Source organism: Apodemus sylvaticus, chromosome 10 (assembly GCF_947179515.1).
Source record: "Apodemus sylvaticus chromosome 10, mApoSyl1.1, whole genome shotgun sequence".
Taxonomy (NCBI): Eukaryota; Metazoa; Chordata; class Mammalia; order Rodentia; family Muridae; genus Apodemus; species Apodemus sylvaticus.
The window spans coordinates 2,298,931-2,317,628 of NC_067481.1; the positions used below are offsets into that span (position 1 = coordinate 2,298,931).

The following is an 18,698-nucleotide window of genomic DNA, read 5'->3' on the forward strand; positions in this document are numbered from 1 at the left end:
TGTAACCCAGCTCAGCTGCAAAGCGCTCTCCTCAGATCAGGTCTCTCTGGCCTGACACTCAGGGCTGACAACCAGCTTTCTTCGGATGTCTGTGGCTCTCGTCACACTCTCTGATTTAGACAGAGAGCGTGCTTGGAGGCTTCTGGGTCAGAAGGAACTCCAAGTCTGTGACTATGCAGGGCTGGAGCCACGCTGCACAGGAGGGAGGGAGAAAGGCTTTTTCATATTTGTATGAAGAACTTGATTCAAACAAGGAGCCCAGACAGCTTTGCCGACTGACCGCTTCCTGGTCTGGCTGTCAATCACAGTATCAGTGTGACCAATCAGAGCCCACTATGCTTGATTCCTGAGCCAATTAGCCTTCCCGTCGGAGACTGGGATGGCCAGCAGAGGGCACCATTTGCGGGTGGGTCCAGTAGTTTGGTGGGGAGGGGGGTGCGGAGACAAGACCACTTAGCCCGGAACCCTGTCGGTACTGGCTCTTGACTCTCCATTGCCTGAGTTCAGTCTTCCTTTTCTGCCTAGTGCAGTGTTAGATTTCTGGAGGTCGTGCCTAGGGACACACCCTCCCCCCAGCATAGGTGAAGAGAGGATAGTAGCAGGTGCGCTGCCCACAGTGCTGTCTGCCTCCACCGAGGACTTGGCCTGGAGCCGCCCGTACAGTTCAGTGCCACCCAAATCCTGTTAGTACAGGCTCCAGTCTGCTCCCCAGACAAAGTTGGGACGATGTTGGGAGGACAGGTGGGCGCTCTTAAAGGTGCTCCTCCAGGGAGCTGAGACTGCTAGGGCCGCACAAACCAGACAGAAGAACCGACGTGCCTAGCTGGTAAGAATACTTTACATCATCAGCTGGAAGAGAAACCAAGACAGAAATTATGGTGGTACAGTATTTCATGGCAGGAGCGTGTGATGTAAGAGGCCTGTTCATATGTAAGGAAGTACTGCAAAGTCAGGAAAGAAAAGCCACGTGGATCCATGTACCGTAGGTGATGGCCAGGTGACTTAGGCCTGGGTTTGCAGGCCTCTGGTTGCAGCTCCTCAGAAGTCTGAAGCTGAAGGCTGGAAAGCTCACGGCCTGCCTCAGCTACAGGGAGGAGTTGGAGCTCAGCTGGGGCAATTTAGTGAGACCATGTCTCAAAGACATTTACAGAAGGTAAATAGAGAGCAGGGCAGAGCTCAGGGGTAAAGCACTTACCTAGCACCCAGGAAGCAGGACCGCAAGGAGAGGAAAGTAAAGTCAAAATCAAACCCCGGGTTGCCAGTGGCAGGTAAGTGGGGGAATAAGGGTGCCTGCCTGTGCTCCCGCATTTGCACAGAGAATGGCTGGGTGCTGGAAAACCCTTCACAGAGCTCCGTTTCCGCCTTATGTCCCATTGTGCTGACACACTCACTCTGTGTGTATATTGATGTTTTTAAATATATAATTAAAAATAATAGTATTTTCTAGGAAGCGTGACCTTGGTCTTCTGTCAGGGACAGGTGGGTGGGGCTTCTGAGTGACGGCCTCAGGAGGCGGGCTGTAGGGCGGAGAGTCCAAGGCCGAAGCCTTCAGCAGGAGAGGAAGGCGGGAGGAGCGGGAGGATGTGCTGGGTTCAAGGTTGGGTAGTTGGAGGCAGGTTTCTGTCCTCCTTTCCTTCCTTGGTGGTGGTTCAGGGTCCGGGACCCACCTTCCCGAGCCTGGCCCCGCCTGCTGCAGCGGCCTTGGGATTGTTAAGCAAATTGCCTGGTGGGGCCCTGGGCCCGGCTAATTCCAGTGTCTTAATGAGCGGGAAGATGAGGTTTTATTCATCACTGGGGCTGTAAAAATTGCAGTAAAGTGGCCCACTTTATAAAGAAAAAAATCAATCGCAAAAAGAAAACAGAAGTATGTAAATGGACGGGGTGACAAAAAGCGGGCCAATTACCCCCAAAATGAGCCGCAGTTATGGCTCCATTAACTCAATTATATTTTCTAAAGGATTTCTTATGAGGCCCCCCACCCCACCCCAGCCGTGTGCCTGTAATTTTTACATCAACTTCAAGCCATTAAGTTGCATTAAACTATTTTGTGGGAGAGAGCTGTGTGTCTGGGAAGAGAGAGTTCCAGGCGGCCCTGTCCAGCCCCTAAGGAACTAGAGTCCGTGTCCTGCAGGCATGCAGGGCCCGGGGAGTGTTGGCTGCAGGTAAACCTTCAGTCCTGAAGCGACTGAAGGGAACCCACTCGCTAGTGACCGAAGCAGAGGCTGCAAGCCACAATGGCCTCCTTCCCTTCCCCCTGCACTGAAGCCCCCTCCCAGCTGCACACCTGAAACACGGCCACATGAGCCCTAACCTTGCTGGGCTTCCTGTGTTTTCTTTTGTCCCATCAATTAGAAAGCTTAAAAATTTTGAGACATGGAAAAATAAATTTAAATTTGAAAAGAGAAACACACACACACACAGACAGACACACACACACAGACACACACACACTGTTTGCTCTATAGTCCCGGGCAGGCCAAGGACAGATACCCTGGAACATGGAAAGTCCCAAGTGCCCTTGGCCTGACTTCTCTGTTCAGTCCAGTCACCCTTGGGCTTTCTTGGAGGGGCTAGGCAGGCTCCAGACCCGCGTCTGCTCGTGGACACCGGCTCTGGCTCTTACCGCACGCTGGCCTCAGGCCTGGCGGCAGACATCGGCTTTCCATGTCAGGTGGTCCCATGAGCCAAAGCTGCCCTACATAAGTCCACTCCCGCCCCGCGGGGACCCAGTGCCTAACATCCTGGAATTCAGACACAGTCAAGGAAAGGGGGTGGGGTGGGGCAGGAGACCAGAATGAGGTGGCAGAAAAAGAGGTGGAGTTGGACAGATAGAAGGGCGGGGACCAGTGTGCCTAGCTCAAGGAGACATACAAGGAGAGCAAAGCTTGGGTAATGAGTTAAGGACAACCCCGTGACACAAGCCAGTCTTTCTTAAGAGTGCAGCAGGGCTTGTGAGGATGCTGGAAGGTTCAAAGGTTAAATCACACAGGAGAGGGGGAAAAATCTACCCACTCTGCCTTTGGGTCTACTCAGGGAGGCAGCAGGAAGAAGACCCTGAGTTACCTGATAAAGAGTGGGGCGCATAGGCTCGTCCTGTGAAGTCCCATTGTGCAGAGGTCAGGCAAGAACAGAAACATGGGAGGAAGTTATGCAAAGGAATCCTCTCTACTCTGTACCCCAAGGAATCATCTTATGGGATAAACACATGGGTTTCATGGCCCATGGCCTCCACAAATGCCCTGTTCTCGATGAGCACACGTAGCTGCGGGATGAGTCCCCACAAACCCTCAGCCTGTATTTGAGAGCCTAAGACCAGAAGTCAATAGGGGTGCGTGCATGTATGTGCACGTGTGTGTGCATACTTGTATATGGGCATTTTTATTGCAATAAGGCAGCACAGCCACTGGCTGGGGTGTAGGGACAACTAAGCTATTTGGAGTAGCCATCACTTCATGTCAGGTATGGTTGTGGTAGCACCGGGGAAGGAGAATATGTACCACAGGGGGGGCTAGGTCAGGAGAGAGGGGTTGCAAGGCCAGCTTCCAGGAGGGTAGGGAGGCAGAGACTGGGAAGCCGGGAGATTTGGGCTGTTCTAGGATCCCGGAGACCTCGGCCTGGGGAAGCTGGAAACCTGCGACTGTGCCAGCATGCCTTGGCCGTGTGCTAGCAGCTCAGACCTCAGAGCGGCTGCTAAGGAAGGCTGTGTTTGGAGGAGCCTGCTTACTCTCGGCTGAGGGATGTAGGCATAAGTCAGTGGCATGCTTGGTCCGCAGAAAGCACCTGCAGAGAGTCCAGGCTCAAATCTGGTGGGAACTGTGGTCCAGCTGAGGCTCGAGAGGAACACACCTCAGTTCCCTGGATGGAGGCTGTGCAGTCTCTGGTATTATTCTCCTGGAACACTGGAAGGAAGATACCTTCAATCCCCTATACCCCAGGCCCTAGGCCCCAGGTGGTTCCAGAGCCCCCCATATCCAGACATGTAGGGTTCAGGAGCTAGGATGGAAGGAGGTTGGGAAGCTGTCCTCTGGACCCCAGGAGAATCACTGTACCCTGCAGGCCTGGGAGCCCTAGCCAGGTTTGTGTCTGGGAGAGCAGTCAGGCTGGCACAGCCCGACAGGATCACTAACTTCCCCTCTTGGCTCTGCCCTGCTTCCAAACGTCTCTTGCTGGATCTTCAGCTCTGTCTAACCCTTTCCCTGTGACCTCCATATTCTGTTGCTTTGGCCACGTAGACCTGTGTGGAAGCCATGAGCTCCCATGATTCCTCTCCCCTGGTAAACTAGCTTCCACAGCCTGGGAGTTTTGTTCCAAACCTGCATCTTTCTTAGACTACTCCCCATATAGCATCTTCTGCCTAATCCCTTGTCCTGAGGGAAGCCCCGTGCTTCTAGGTAAAGGTTGCTCTGTCCCCTGTTCTTGGCTTTTGTCACCATAGCCAGTGATCACCTGTCCCCCTAGAGTGTGAGATGTGGTAATCCTCAGGCCTTGGGCACACCGGACTGTGGCCCAGTGGCCAGAGGGATCATCTGGACATCATAGTTAGGGAGCACTGAGATCCCAGGATTCGTGAGGGACACAGACAGACAAGATCTTAGCCCAGTCTGACTGTCCACTAGCTAACTGTGGGGCAGCCTCCAGAGCTGTCTGGCTGCTTTTTCTCTACCATAAAATGGGCTGACGGTGGCGTACAGCTGGGTTGCATTGGGAGCATGTTGCAGGAGGTCAGGCACAGCTCTGCTGAGCTCCTGGAGTCCGGAGGTGTCAGCCTCCATTATCCAGAGAAGCGGGCTGCAGAAGGGAGGGCTCAGTCATTCACCTCAAGCCTCAAGGGCCCCAGCCTAGGTTTCTAGACTCTTGTGCTGGGCAGCGGCAGGTGGCGGGTCACCTTAGAGGGGGCAGTTTCTTTGCCACCCTACAGCCTGCCTCCTTCTCCTCCCATACCGGGCTTGGGGCTCCCGACACGGATATTCAAGGTGAGAAGGGTGTCCTTGCCGGCTCTAGCAGCCTCACACTAAGGTCCTGGCACCAAGGTCACCTCCAGCAGCCCAGGAAGAGGGGAGGAGTGACTGGAGGTTATGGTCTGGAGGGAGGAGGGAGGGGAGAGTGGGGGGAAATAAAAAGAGATTACATTTTTTAAAAGGCACTCGAGCTGTCTCCTGACACCGAGCCTGGTCTCCATCCGGTTTATAGCTTACAGGCTCAGCAGCTGGGCCTGTCTGCCTGGGGTGGGTGGAGGGGTGAGGGGAAGGAGCCAAGCCCCCAGGCTGCCTGCCTGGACTGTGCCCTTTCTCCACAGGGCTGCTGGGCAGTGCGGTCTGCTCAGCGTGAGGGCACACAGTGCAGGTGGGACCCCAGGGTGACGGGCAGTCGCCCTGGAGGTAGGGCTGGCGCTGCCCATCTATCCCCCTGACAGGTCAATTTTCTCTTGTGTTTTACAGGGGCTTTCAGGGCAGGAAATGTGATAGGGCAGCTGATTTATGTCCTCACCTGGTCTTTGTTCACAAACCCTCAGTCCTGCCCAACCCCATCGAAGACTGAGGGCTCTTCTACAGAGGGAACTCCTGCCTTGGCTCCTTCCAGGGACAAGCACTGACTGCTGGGTGCAGAGGTCACCTCTGAGATGGGAACATGATAAGTGTCCATGATGACCCTCATGGTGTGTTTTCTTTTTCTTTTCTTAAAAAACAAAACAAAACAAAACAAAAAAACGTTTTTTTTTTTTCAGTCAGGATTTTGCTCTGTAACCCAGGCTGGCCTTGAACTACCACAGCACCTCTAGTCTCCGCCCCCTAAATGCTGGGCTCATAGACATATTACACTACTGCATTCTACTTTGAAGTATGTGTTTGGCCAGGGGGTGTTTCTTTCTTAGTAGTACCTGGCTTTATGTCATGGTCATGTGTAGAGTTAGGGAAAGGACCCAGGAGCGCCCTTTCAGCCTGACCTTTCTAGGAGTATTAACGAAAGAAATGGCACAAGGCGCTTCTTTTGCTTGACCTCAGAGTTCCTGTGTTCTCCTGCCATACTCGGCCCGGCCTCCGGTGATGGCTGGACCTTGCACCCCTCCTTCTGTAACTGTGGAGGCCTCCTGTCACTGCTTCCCAGCTACTCCTGAGAAAAGGGCCATCTCTGGTTGGAAGCTCTGACATTTCTTTTGGCTTTAGGAGACAGGGTTTCTCTGTGTAGTCCTGGTGGTCCTGGCACTTGCTTTGTAGATCAGCTTGGCCTCAGAAATCTGCCTGCCTCGACCTCCCGGGTGCTGGGATTAAAGGCGTGAGCCACCACTGCCAGGCTCCTTTGATTTCTTTCAATATATGTATTAAAATATGTCCCTAAGTGTATGTATGTGTATCACATGCATGCAGTGACACATGGCAGCCAGAAGAGGGCATCCTAGCTCCCAGAAGTAGCATTAGAGGCTGTGAACAGCCTGATATGGGTTCTAAGGACTGAAACCCAGCCAACAGCAAGAGCAGTGTGTGCACTTAACTACTGAACTATCTTTCCAGTATGGATCTGATTTCTTTCTTTCTTTCTTTCTTTCTTTCTTTCTTTCTTTCTTTCTTTCTTTCTTTCTTTCTTTCTTTCTGTCTGTCTGTCTGTCTGTCTGTCTGTCTTCCTTCCTTCCTTTCTTTCTTTTTTCAAGACAGGGTTTCTCTGTGTAGCCCTGGCTGTCCTGGAACTCACTCTGTAGACCAGGCTGGCCTCGAACTCAGAAATCCACCTGCCTCTGCCTCCCAAGTGCTGGGATTACAGGCGTATACCACCACGCCTGGCTGGATCTGATTTCTTATGAAGTGTCACAGAACATACTTAGAAAACTATTAAGTAGGTACCGGGAGGGAAAACAGCCTGGCTCTGCAGAGCCCCTTGCGCTACCTACCCTGCTTTGCCTCCTGGTACCCTAATTTTTCTCAAGAATTCTAGAATATGAGATAAAGCTCTTGTTTTCTTCCCTAGCAGCTCCTTGTGGCCCGCCATATATCGGGATGCTGACTGGGATCATACTATTTTTTTTTTAATTTTTTTTTAATTTTTTATTTATTTTTTTTAAAGATTTATTTATTTATTATATGTAAGTACACTGTAGCTGTCTTCAGACACTCCAGAAGAGGGTGTCAGATTTTGTTATGGATGGTTGTTAGCCACCACGTGGTTGCTGGGATTTGAACTCAGGACCTTCGGAAGAGCAGTCAGTGCTCTTAACCGCTGAGCCATCTCTCCAGCCCCGGGATCATACTATTTAAAAAAAAAAAAAAAGTCAGGTGTAGTGGTGCACCCCTTTAATCCCAGCACCAGGGAGGCAGAGGCAGAGGCAGGCGGATCTTTGAGGATTCGAGGTCAGCCTGGTGTACACAATGAATTCCAGGACTGCCAAAGCTACCTTGTAAGACCCGATCTCAGAAAAAACAAAACAAAATCCAAAAACTAAAAATGAAAGAAAGGAAGAAAGAAAGAAGAAAAGGAAAGGAAAAGAAGGAAGGAAGGAAAGAAGGAAGGAAGGAAGGGAAAAAAGAAAATAAAACAGTTTCATGTGGCCAAAGCTGGCCTTGATTTTTTTTTTAAAGATCTGTCTATCTATCTATCTATCTATCTATCTATCTATCTATCTATCTATCTATCTATCTATCTAATGTATGTAAGTACACTGTCATTGTCCTCAGACACACCAGAAGAGGGCATCGGGTCCTATTACAGATGGTTGTGAGGCACCATGTGGTTGCTGGGATTTGAACTCAGGACCTCTGGAAGGGCAATCAGTGCTCTCCAGCCTCTGGCCTTGAACTTTTAATTCCCCTGCCTCCACTTCCCTAGTGCTGCTAGGATTATAGGCTTGAACACGGTGCCCAATTTGACATTCTTATTCCTGGGTAGGTGAGGTGCCACCCCTAGCACATCTCCCTAGAGCCTGGGGTTCTCTTGGAACCCCTATGCTCAGGGGTCCATGACCCACAATCCCTGCTCTCCAGTCAAATGTATTACAACAGTGGAGTGAGGGGGCATATCTGAAAGGAAGGTTAGTTCCCTGCCCTGTAAGGCTCCCTTCAAGGTTGAGGATGCAAGTAGTGGGGACTGGGTTCTGCCTTGGAGACCAACAGGGACCACTATAATTCTTTCTTTCTTTCCTTCTTTCTTTCTTTCTTTCTTTCTTTCTTTCTTTCTTTCTTTCTTTCTTTCTTTTCTTTTCTTTTCTTTTCTTTCTTTTTTTTTCTTTTTTTGGTTTTTTGAGACAGGGTTTCTCTGTATAGCCCTGACTGTCCTGGACCTCACTCTGTAGACAAGGCTTAGAAGTCCTCTTGCCTCTGCTTCTCAAGTGCTGGGATTAAAAGCATGTGGCCACCACTGCCTGGTGACTGCTCTAATTCTTAGCTGTGAGAGAATCCCTGATGCTATAGAGTATCTGGTGACCAGCAAGCAAGCTAAGATACTAGGCTCACTCCCCTGCAACTAGGACCCATGGGTGACTCAGGCCTTTGCTGCCTGCCAGACTTTCCATGTCTACCAGACAGAGTACAGCTGAAACAGGAGCTAGGCCAGGTCTGGCATAAATACTCTGCTAGCTTAGACTCGGCCTCTCCTAGGCCCCCTGCCCACTGATCACCCTGTCTCAACCCTTCTCTTCCTGCCCAGGCTCTGCTTCCATGCAAGCCACCTGCCCCCTCCAGCCCTGTTCTCAGTGTACGTCTACTGGAGCCCTGTGTGCTCCGGCCTCTTCACTGCTTTCCAGAGGGACTTTCATACCAGCTCAATCTGCATGGTCCTTGGAACAGCTGGGGATGCTCCGGAGCTGGGCCTGGGCCTGCTGCATTCCAGCATACCTCCCCGGGGCCATGGTATGGCAGCACAGCTACAGCAGGCTTTGAGAGCACTGGGGAGGTGCAGGGGGCTCAGGGTTGCAGCTGCTGCATGGGGACCTGGATACAGCCCAACTTTGCCCCAGGACTCTCAGCTCTGTCTGCTTGATCCTTGCACCCCCATGTCTCAGCCTAACAGAGAGAAGGAACACCTGGAAGAGGCCTGGGGGTGGGGGTGGGGTTGACACCACAGGGGATCCAGCAAGCATTCTGGAATCCCTCACAGGGTGGGACTCCTGTGGGGTCCAGTTACCCTGTACCATGAGGTCATGCCTTCCCTGGAGCTGCAGGACTCATGTTTTCTAGATGAGTCCTGACTGGGGCACAATTTTTGTAGGAGATAGGAGAACCCTCTGCTCTTTGGTCTGTTGATGGGACAAACCAGAACTGAGCACAGTGGGTCTTTCTAGGTCTGGGATACAGCTCAGTGTAAAGTAGGTGTCTTGCACATGCAAAGACCTTAGCACATCCCAAGCACCAGAGGGGACAAAAAAAGGAGGAAGCTAGACAGGACCCCAGGCCCTGCCTACCCACACTTCTGGAAGCTCTGTGTAAGACATAGAGGGCGTTGGTACTCCAACCCTGAGCAAGGCATAGGGGACACTAGTCACTGGTACTCCATCCCTGAGCAGGGCATGGAGGGAACTGGTACCCTGTCCCTGAGCAGGGCACGAGGGCACTGGGCATTTGTACCCTGTCCCTTCTACAATGCTGCGTCACTGCTTCCATGCATGGCCAGAGCCCTTGGGGGGCTGCCTCTCCTGACACTCCCGAGGCTGGCGGTAGGTGGGTCCAGTCTTGCTCTTTGACCCTTCTGCCCTCTATCCCACCCCACCATCTGTGATGCAGTTTGAAGAGTAGGACATTTCAGTTCCGAGTCTTGGCAGCGTTTCCTCCCTGGCATCCCTGGGCCGCAGGGTCCCTGGGGTGGCTGCATGGAAGGCTGAGAGCAGACTGGCTGGATCTCAGCCCTGGTAACTCCTCTGAGAGGTCCTAGGCTGAGGCTGAGCTAAGGTGGCCCAGCCATCCCCAGCTTGCGGCCCTAGTATGGGAACACTGAGGCCTGTGCTGGAGGCGGTGTTTCTGGGCCAGGCCTGTCCCTTGCTGAGGGTGTCAGGAGGAAGGTGTGCTTATACTCTGTCCCCTCTGTTCCTCTGCCTCTGAGGCTCTGCCTCTTGTCTAAACAAGGCACCCAGCACATGGATTTTCTGGGGAGGGGCTGAGATGGCTTCTCATCAGGGTAAGTCAGCAAGGATCTCTGGGGCAGCCTGTGCATATGTACCCCATTGTATTTCTGTGTAGGAGGAGCCGACAGAAAGGCTCTCTACATTGAGACCAAGCCCACTTCTTTCTCCCATCTGGAATTGTAAGGAGAAAAAAAAAATGTAGATGAAAGCAGGTTTTCCACCTTGTCGGATTCTCCACGGCTTCCAGTAATTACAGACTGATAATGGAAGGTTCTGGGGACATTTCTTCCTGGTGGCCAAGATTATAATCTGCAGTCTTTGTCTGAGCTGGGGACATTTGTAAAGGTCACACTGTGGGGCTTCTGGGTAGGGGTGGGGGTGGGCCACCCAAGCTCAGGCCCCACTTAGAAAAAGGCCTGCGTCTGCTGGGACAAGGCATCCCTGTTCCCTCCCTCTCTCTGACACTGGCAAGGGCTTGTACCTTAAGACCATGCCAGGAGAGGCTGTTAGGGCCCAGTTCCCACTTCTAGTGGAGAGCTACGAAGCTGGGCGCAAGGCCCTTCCGAGGCTTTGCCCTAGGCTAGCAGGATGAAGGTCTGGATGGTTGAAGGTGTGTCTGTGCTCCTTCCTAAGGCACAGATCACAGTGAGAGACTCCACGAGCAAGCAGCCAAACGTTACTGGAAATCCGCTCAGCTCACAGAAGGTCAGATTCAGGTATTGATTGCTGCAGGGAAGGGGGAAGGGGGCTTTGGAATCACAGTGCCCTGTGTGGCCTTGAGCACCTTCCTAAGCCTCAGGAAGGATCCACTGGCCCGACCGAGGCGGAGGTGGGTTAAGGGAGGGGAGGATGCTGGGAACAGCTTGGGGTGGATTGTGCCCTGTGCAGTACACCTACAGGGTTCTTGCACGGGGATAGTATGGTATGGATTGACACTAAGGCTGGCTGCAGTGGGTGAGCAGAGGGGACCCAGTGAGGCAAGGACCACTTTGCAGAGTAACATTCCTGGAAAGAGGACAGTGCTGGCCAGTGTCCCAATGCTGTGCAATGCTTCTGAGATTATCAACCTAACTGAGGGTTATGTTTGGCTCCTGGTAGCAGAGGATCAGTCCATGGTCACTTTGCTTTGTTGCTTTGGCCCTAAGGGTAAAGTCAATCATGGTGTGGGTGCCGGGTAGAGGAGACCTACTCAACCTTACTTGGTGAAGCAAAGAGAGAAGTGGTGAGAGAAAGGCTGCTTCCCTTTTAAGGGCAGACCCAGAATGACCTAACTTCCTTATGTTAGGCTCCACCTGCTAAAGCTTCCCTGAGAGCCACATGCAGGACCCTCAACACGGATGGTCCTTTGTGGAGTCATTTAAGATCGTGTCTATGGTAACCCAGACAGACAGGCAGTGTCACAGGAAATGGTAATGGGTCCTGAAGATGAGCTAGCCATGATTTCCTGATTGGCAGTGAAGTCACAGACGATTCCACAAAGGCTGTGAGAACTTGACACATTACACTTGTTCTCCAGGCAGCAGAGAGGAGGAAAGATGGCTGAAGTCTTCACAAAGACCACCCCACTTTTCTGGTTCTCTGGGCCGGGTCCTGGTCATAGGAACATGGCTGTCCTCCTGTCTGCTGCCCTCACTCTCTTCCCTCGTCAACAGCGCATTCACTGGGTTTCCCTGCAGAAAACATTTGTTTTTCTCCTCCTAGGAAGATCCCTTTCTTCCTTCCTCCCTCCCGCCCACTCTTCCCTCCCTTCCTTCCTTCTTTCTTTCCCTTCTTCCCCTTCCTCCTCCTCTTCTTGGTTTTTCAAGACAGGGTTTCTCTGTGTAGCCCTGGTTTTCTGGAACTTGCATTGTAAACCAGGCTAGTCTAGAACTCACAGAAATTGCATCTGCCTTGTGAGTACTGGGGTTAGAGGTGTGCACCACTTCTGCCTGGCTTGAAAGACCTTTTTCTATGTGGAGATAGATCATCTTGCCCTGTGTTTTCAGTGAAGGAGCCCGGACTGATGGGCTCACTCCTTTCTGAGAAGCCATGGTCTACAGATAACATCCTCCTCAGAATCTGACTGGTCTCTCCCAGTCTTTAGGGCCCCATGCCTCATGCCTAGATCTTGCCCTGCAAGTGCTTGCCTCTTGCCCTGCATGGGTCTCTCTGGAAGGTTATGTGGATGTTGTGAACTTGGCTCCTGTGTCAGTCGGCTTTGTGTCTAAGAGGCAGTGGAGGATGAAGCCAAGGTGGGGAGGGGTGAACGCACAGGAGGGGCAGGAGGGGTGACCATGGCCAGCTGGTGACTTACCAGGACCAGGAATGCTGTGACAGGTACACAGGCACTGAGAGGCATGTCATGCAGCCACCTGGGTTGGGACCCCAAGACGAGGGCATGTGTAGCTGTGTTTGGCTTTTTATGTGTACTGGGGATTTGATCCTGAGTCCTTACCTTAGGTGACAAACACTCTTACTTGTTAAGACATTTACCCAGTCCTTATTTTATTATTTATTTTATTAATTAATTTAGTGTCTGTGTGTGTGCGTACAGGGGCTTGTGTGTGTGGGCATACGTGTGTGGAGATCAGAGGTCAACTGTAAGTGTCATTCCTCAGGCTGGAGAGATGCCTCAGCAGTTAAGAGACTGGCTGCTCTTCCAGGGGTCCTGAGTTCAATTCCCAGCAACCACATGGTGGCTCACAACCATCTGTAATGGGATCTGATGCCCTCTTCTGGTGTGTCGGAAAACAGCTACAGTGGCACCATCCACCTTTTTAAAAAATGAAACAGTTTACACTCTATGTTTCTGGGTATTTCCCCTGCACAGTGCTTGCAGTGACCACAGAGGCAGAGGTGTTGGATTCCTTAGAACTGCTGTCACAGATGGCTGTCAGCTGTCACGTGGGTACTGGGATTTCAACCTGGGTCCTCTGGAAGAGTGGTCAGAGCTCTTAAACCCTGAGCCATTTCTCCATCCCCGACCTTGGGTTTGTTTTTTTTGTTTGTTTGTTTGTTTGTTTTGTTTTTTGTTTCTTTTTTGATTTGTTTTTTTTTTTTTCCGAGAGAGGGTTTCTCTGTGTAGCCCTAGCTGTCCTGGAACTCACTCTGTAGACCAGGCTGGCCTCGAACTCAGAAATCCGCCTGCCTCTGCCTCCCAGAGTGCTGGGATTACAGGAGTGTGCCACCACTGCCCCGCTACCCCACCTTGCTTTTGAGATGGGGCCTCTCACTGAACCTGTGGCTCACTGATCCTGCTGGGCTGTCTGGCCAGAGTCCTGGGCTTCTTTGTCTCTCTGCCTCTTCACTGCGGGGGTTAGAAGTCGTGCCCCCACCCCCCCTGTATTCCAATAGCCTTTCCTCAGTGGTGCTCAGGATCAAGCTCCGTTCTCAGTGCTGGCCTCTTTGTTCTGATGACGCCAGGCCATGTGGCCTCATGCTAACTAGTGATATCTTCAAAGAACCAAGTTCCAAAGAAGGTCAAGTTCCGAGGTAACCAAGACTTCAGTGTATGAATTTGGAGGGGCAAAGAATATATATAGAGAGAGGAGGTAAAGATGGCGGCCCCTTACAGACTAGATGGTAGGAAACGTGGGATGGGGCCCGTGGACAAGGAGAGTCAATAAAACACAGTAACCCTCTATGAAAAGGACACAACCCCAATCATATGAAGAAATTGTGATTGCAGACAACGAACCCCTGGAAAACATGCACCCCTTAATTGCCAGAGACTGGAAGAAGATGCCCACAGGCCTTGGCATGTGTGTATATTTGAGGTGGTCAGTCCTGGAGGCAGATTTTCTTATTTAGCTGATATTAGCAAGAGGCCCTGAAATCAAAGACCTGCCCTGAGATGAGCCAAAGATGCCACATCAAAGTCTTCATTGTCTCTTTCCTTTGGGTGGTAACTTGGACGATGGGGGCAGGGATCCCGAGTCAGCAAGAAAACGGGCCTAGGGACTCTAAGGGACGAAGCTCTGCCAACAGCCAGGATGGCAGGAACCAGACTCCCCTGTGATGGTTTGTATATGCTCGGCCCAGGGAGTGGCACTATTAGAAGGTGTGGCCTTGCTGGAGTAGGTGTATCACTATGGGCGTGGGCTTTAAGACCCTTATCCTAGCTGCCTGGAAGCCAGTATTCTGCTTAGCAGCCTTCAGATGAAGATGTAGAATTCTCGGCTCCTCCTGCACCATGCCTGCCTGGATGCTGCCATGTCCCCACCTTGGTAATAATGGACTGAACCTCTGAACCTGTAAACCAGCCCCAATTAAATGTTGTCCTTATAAGAGATGCCTTGGTCATGGTGTCTGTTCACAGCGGTAAAACCCTGAGACATTTCCCTGAGCTTCTGAGACAATGAAGTGTCCTGACACCCTGATTTTATCCAGTTGCTGAATGTGTGTGTTCATAGTCATACATTATGGAGACACACATGTGGGGGTGTGCACACGTGTGGATGTGAGGCCAGTGGTTGATACCAGGCAGATTTCATGATCACTCTTCCCCTTTTACAGTGACTCTTACCTGAGCCAGAGTCTAACTAGCCATCTTGCTCTGGGGATCTATCTACCGCCAGGAGGCTGGGATTGCAGGGAGGTCTAGGGACCCTAACTCTGGTCCTCATACCGCTGCAATGAGCTCTCCACCCACGGAACCATCCCCACAGCCTCTCAGTTGCTGGATTGGTGATTGTTATAGCAACAATGAAAACCTAATGTGATGTTGGGAGGCAGCAGGCGAACCGGAAATGAGGGCCACAGGGTTAGTTATCAAGCCCAGGAAGAGAGCTCAAAATTCCAAAGAACAAATTGTTAAAAAGAAAAAAAAAATGCATTTCACCAAAGTACAATAGATGGTAAAACTGTGAATAGACGATTAACCTCATTCATGACTGGAAAGAAGAAATGCGAAGCACAGTGATATGGTTTGATTCATTAAATTGGCCAAACTGATGATAACAAATGTTGGGAACCATATAGAGCAGGACACCCATAGCCTGTAGCCCTTAGGCCAAATGGGGCAAGCTTGCGTCTTTGTAAATAAAGTTTTCTTGGAACACCCACCCACTTGTTTCTGATATGTTGCTCATGTCAGTGTTTGAGCTGCTGTGGCAAATTTGAACAGTTGACAGAGACTGTAAAGTCTGAGAGGCACCTGACTTCCAAGGACGCCATTGCAAAGGCAGTCCATTTTAATGTTGAACCATTGCAACTCTGGGATCCAACCCAGGACCTGGCACATGCAAGGCAAGTGCTCTGTCCCCCAACTGCCGAGAGGGATGCAGCAACTATGTGACTTCCGACCTCTGAGGTCAATCAGGAGCCTTCTAGTGATTTTGAAGAGCATGTGGCCAAGACCAAGTGAGGTCTGAGGTGTGCACACACTTGAATTGAAACAATTCTACTTCTAGGTGTTCACCTGAGAAACGAACTCTAACATCCACACATTAAGGAGAGAAGCATAACAATTAGTGCTGGGGCTGGAGAGATGGCTTAGTGGTTAAGAGCACTGACTGCTCTTCCAGAGGTCCTGAGTTCAATTCCCAGAAACCACATGGTGGCTCACAACCATCTGTAATGTGATCCAATACCCCCCCCCCTTTTTTTTTAGACAGGGTTTCTCTATGTAGCCCTGGAACTCACTCTGAAGACCAGGCTGGCCTCGAACTCAGAAATCCACCTGCCTCTGTCTCCCAAGTGCTGGGAATAAAGGCCTGTGCCACCACTGCCAATACTCTCTTCTGATGTGTCCGAAGACAGCTACAGTGTACTCACATACATAAAATAAAATGTATCTTTAAAAAGAAAACAATCAGTGTTCTTGTTGTTTTTAAGCCAGAGACTCCTTTGGCCCAGGCTGGCTTTGAATTCACTATATGACCACACCCAGTTTATGAAGTGGTGGGTGTGTGGGTGTGTGTGTAGGTGTGTATGTAGGGGGAGTGGGGGATGGGGTGGGTGGTGGGGGCGGGGAGACTGGAACACAGAGCTGTTTGCATACTAGAGAGGTATTCTACCAACTGAGCCACATCACAGCCCTGAATCACTAGTTTCAGTTGGAAAATAACTGGAAACAACTCAGGTGCTCTGAGCAGAAGAAAGGGCATGTATGCATGATGGGATGTTAGCATTAAGAATGAATGACTCAGTACATACTCAAGGTGAATTTTGTTAAGTAAGGTTGCGTGAGAAAGCTGTGACAGTTAAAGATGCAAAAACACCCTCCCTGTTCCAACACAATGAATTTGTAAGCCTATAGCTTAGCTCATGAAACAGAATACAACAGGTAGTTAAATCAGATCGTCTCTACTGTATGGAGCAGCTGGGGGCCACTGACGAGGGACTGCCAGAGTGGGCTTGCTTTGTGATTGTGTGGTGTTTAGACATACAGGCTCCTTCTGACCCGTTGCTCCACTTCTGCCCAGGTCCTGCCCTGTTCCCAAGGTATAAGATGGCTTTCAGTCATTATGTTTATGTTTGTGATCCCAATCCCATGATGAACTGAAAAGTTACCTGCTTCTAAGGGCTTCCTTACTTCTCATTGGCCAGAACTTAGTCATGTACTCATGAAACAGGCCCTGGCGAGTTCTTTACTTTTGGTAGTCCAAATTTTTAAGTTGGGAATGGAAGTATTGAATATTAAGAGACAATCGGTAATCTCCCTCAGGGATGTATCCATACATGTTAAATGCTGAAGAGAAGTAGCGATCACATAAAACTCTGAGATGGCAGGGAAAGGGGTGGTTAGATGACCTCAAAGGGAGTGTCCCAGTATCAGGGAGCAACCCTCTTTGATTTTATTTATATATGAGTACACTGTCATTGTCTTCAGACACACCAGAAGATGGCATCAGATCCAATGACACATGGTTGTGAGCCACCATGTGGTTGCTGGGAATTGAACTCTGGACCTCTGGAAGAGCAGTCAGTGTTATCTCTCCAGCCCCAAGCAACCCCTTAAGACTGAATGTTACTTACATGAATTTGGAAAGACAGAAAGAGGTTGTATAGATTGTGGGATGCTGACTTCACTTACAAATGATTAATACAGACACTTATTATTTTGGCTTTTTTTTTTTTTTTCGGTTTTTGGATTTGTTTTTTTCTGAGACAGGGTTTCTCTGTATAGCCCTGGCTGTCCTGGAACTCACTCTGTAGACCAGGCTGGCCTCTAACTCAGAAATCCGCCTGCCTCTACCTCCCAGAGTGCTGGGATTACAGGCACGCACCACAACCACTCGGCTGGCTTTTTTTATTTTATTTTATTTAAGATTTATTTATTTGGTTTTTCAAGATAGAGTTTCTCTGTATAGCCCCAGCTGTCCTGGAACTCACTCTGTAGTTCAGGCTGGTCTTGAACTCATAAATCTGCCTGCCTCTGCCTCCCAAGTGCTGGGATTAAAGGCATGCACCACCACTGCCCATCTAAGATTCATTTATTTAATGTATATGAGTCCACAGTTGCTGTCTTCAGACACACTAAAAGAGGGCATTGGGACCCATTACCATGTGGTTACTGGGACTCGAACTTAGGACCTTTGGAAGAGCAGTCAATGCTCTTCTTAACCACTGAACCATCTTTCCAGCTCTATTTGGCTTTGTATTCAATTACTCTTATTTTTGTTTGAGACGGGGTTTTTCCACATAGCTCTGGCTGTCCTGAAACTCACTTATGTAGATCAGGCTGTCCTCAAATTCAAGAGATCTGCTTGTCTCTGCCTCCTGAATGCTGGGATTAATGGCTTATGCCATCAATTGCTCTTTACCCTGGCTTTTCCGTTCTCTCTGTCTCTGTCTCTGATCTGAGGGTAGTACAGCTCTAGACACTGCTCTGCCTGATGCTGGAAGAATTTGTCCCTGTCTAAGATCTCAAATTGTTTTCTAGGAGAGCCTCTTTAGGTAGCTTGAAGTTCCTCCTTGCACGAACAGCTCTGGCCTCCTGGAATTATTATGGGGTCTTTCTCAGACCTTAGGTTCCTAGGCATTCATTCACCACGAACACTGCCATTAAGGACACTGCCCAGTTTTCAGTAATCCACTTACGCGTTGGAGCGGTCTCTGTAGTCTTCTCAACGTCCATTACTCCGGGAAGAATTCTCATTAGTCCTTCAAGTACAGAAGCCACCATCTCTTGAAATTCTAGATTTTTCTCGACTCTCCTTTTTACCTTCCCTTTGCTTTTTCATTGTGGGGCAGTAGATTATTTTCACCCCCTTTGGGTACCAAACAGACACATCTCCATGCTCACTCCTACAGGCTGTTGTCGTTGCTGAGTCTCTGAACCTCCCGGTGTCCCGATTATTTATATGTAAAACGTAAGTGCTAATTTTGCCCCAATATGTTGACATTCAGTCTAGACAGGTCCTCCAGTCGTGACCCAAAATCCTTCCTGTGGGCAAGGACCTGAAAATTAACCCTTAAGAGCCCACTCCTCACCCGAAAGTTAACCCTTCCCTTCCTGTACCCAGGAAAGAGGCTCTTCTTGCAGCGGTCACAGAGACTAGACTAAGCCTGGAACACAGAACACAGAATTGACCCCACCCCGCCCCACCGTCCGGCCCCTACATTGCTCTTATTGGCTAGAGTTACGCCTAGCTCCGCCTCAGGACCAAGCCACGCCTCCTCGGGCATGCACATCCGCTTCTTGTTGGCTGGCGTCCCGCTTCATCCCGCCCTT

At 50.4% G+C, this 18,698-nt stretch overlaps 1 long non-coding RNA gene across 1 annotated transcript; it reads right to left on the reverse strand.

Moving 5' to 3' along the window:
- Positions 1-3,066: 3,066 nt before the first annotated feature.
- LOC127694202 (uncharacterized) lies at positions 3,067-18,533 on the reverse strand. Its single transcript, XR_007979805.1, has 3 exons — positions 18,065-18,533; positions 5,488-5,676; positions 3,067-3,899 (listed from the first exon to the last, which is right to left on the reverse strand). It is a non-coding gene; the product is annotated as an uncharacterized LOC127694202 (long non-coding RNA).
- Between the last annotated feature and the right edge of the window lie 165 nt (positions 18,534-18,698).